We start from the raw sequence: 2,500 nt of genomic DNA, 5'->3' as shown, positions 1-2,500 counted from the left end.
TATTTATTTATTTTGTTTATTCATTTTGTGTGTCTCTGACCTGAATCTTGAATTATATTAGATTACGCAAACCTCTTTTTTCTTGATGATTGAAGGACTATGAAGACAAATCCTAAATCAATCGTGTGTGTGTGTGTGTGTGTGTGTGTGTGTGTGTGTGTGTTTGCATATAAACACATGGATCGACAGATATATATTCTTTATATAAAGTGAGGTTTCGTAAATGACCTTTCACTTATCAGATGGTCAGTTAAATACACGCTAATGGACCATCCTTCTGATTTACAGCAGTCAAATTATCATAGGATTCATTTTCAATGCTTTTTTGGATACGCGATTTCCCAATATAACAATGAGGCACGTTCATTATTGATGTTCTTTACCCCGTACTGATATATAATAAAGGGCGCACATCCGATGTATATTCCGGGGATGAGAATAAGAATTAAAAGTTTATAGATGAAAAAATAGCGAGTGATATTAAAGAAATGAGAGCAGATAACGCAATTTGAGAAAGAGGAATTGGGGGATATCTTTCGACTAAATGTAAACACTGGGAAAGCAGGAAGCGACTCTTAACAATGGGGAACTATAGACTATCATCCTTATATCTCAGGGATTTACATGTTTCTTTGGGATTTCATTATGTCTGTAAGTATATATCTAAAAGGAGTAATCAGACGGGGGGGGGGGGGGGAATCTAAATATAGGAATTTAGGGTAGCTATTCTTCAGGCTAAGGACCATAGTGGCTAGACATCATCAGTTAGTATACAAGAACCGCCGGATATCCTAGACAACGCATTATCCTCCAATTATTCTGTGAAGCAATTAATACTTCATCACCATTTCTTCCCGGCACCCAGCGCAGTGTAACTCTCCACTACAGTTTGAAATAAGAATGGTACAAGGTTCGCCCCACTCCGGAAATAGAAACAGCATCATCAGTAAAAGCAAATATCTCAGGTTAGATACCGTATGACTTTCCATGAAACGAACCCCGCCCTCACTAGTTCTCTGTATAAAAGACGCCGCCAGTGTCCAGTCAACATAGCTCCTTTCAAGCTTGACCGAAGCAGACATGAAAGTATGTGTTAAGTAAGCAGCGGATATTCCACAATATTTAAATGGATTCAGTTTCAAAACGCTGAGTGACATTTATAGCGATTATTCATTTGCTTAGCATAGTATAATTGTTATGTAATTCAAATTTAAGTTATTTGATTTCTGCTCTTTATAAATATTCCCTATAAAAAAGCTAAGATCTTTTGTGATACAATGCTTACGTTATATCAGGTAGCGGTCGTAATCTTCGCGCTGGCGGCGCTGGTTCGGGCGGCGCCTCAGGAGGGATACAACTACCCGACGCCCGGGGTTCAAGGACTGCCTCTGGCCGGGTCCGGCTCGGGCTCTGGGTTCGGGCAGGAGCAATACCCTTCGGTGCCCGCCCAGTACGCCTTCCAGTGGGATGTGAACGACGCGCCTTCAGGGAACTTCTTCGGCCACGGCGAGCAGAGGGAGAATGACGACACTAAGGGGAAGTAAGTCAGCTGATGAAGCGAAGCCGAAATGAGAAAGGAACGTGCTTCCCTAATGCAATCGAGGGTCTTCGTATACATGTCATTTACTCCTGCTTCTAAGTACGTATCATAACCAGACGAAACGTTCTTGTATGACATCTTATTTTCAAAACCCTTTCCGCAGGTACTACGTGCAGCTTCCCGACGGACGCCGCCTGGTGGTCGAGTATTACGTTGACAGCAACGGCTACCACCCCACCGTGTCCTTCGAGGGCCAGATCACGGACGGAGGTCAGGGCCAGTATGGCCAGGGTCAAGGAGGAGGATCGGGTCAGTTTGGGAGAGGTCAGGGCGGTGGGCAGGGTCAGGGAGGGTCCGGGGCAGGATCAGGGCAAGGGCAGGGATACCCACCATCCGGTCCGGGTCCAAGCCCTGGCCTTCCGCTGCCTTCCCAGTCCTATGGCCAACCTGCAAAGTAGAGTATTGACAAAGACCTTTTTGGCATTCATTACTTTCCAATCAAAAGATGACGGGGTACTTTTTTTCAAACCAGTGGATTTTGGTTATAAGCTTTGTTACTTGTGTTACCTGTGTTTTAATCTCTATCCAATGTTATCAGTGGCATCAAAGTTGTTACGTTACATGTTTGAAATAAATGGAAAAATGAAATAAATCGTATTTCTTGCCGAACGTTCAAACAATAAACACACATATAATGCACATAAAATACACATGATATGATAGACTTTTACTTAATAAGTCTAGTGTTTTCTGTTGAACTTATAGTAAAATAAATTGCAACATTCTCAAGAAACCTGTAAAAATTGTAGTTTTCTATCGTAGCACTTATTGCCCTAGGTTAATGCCCTTTAGCTTAGCCTATGCCACGCGCTTGTTAAACAAGTGTTTATTTTACCTACTATTCCAATTTTTGTAATATTTAGTCACATATCTGACTATCTTAAAGTGTTTAGATGTATT

This window comes from Penaeus chinensis, chromosome 31, assembly GCF_019202785.1.
Source record: "Penaeus chinensis breed Huanghai No. 1 chromosome 31, ASM1920278v2, whole genome shotgun sequence".
Taxonomy (NCBI): Eukaryota; Metazoa; Arthropoda; class Malacostraca; order Decapoda; family Penaeidae; genus Penaeus; species Penaeus chinensis.
Note: the sequence above shows the minus strand (reverse complement) of the source record.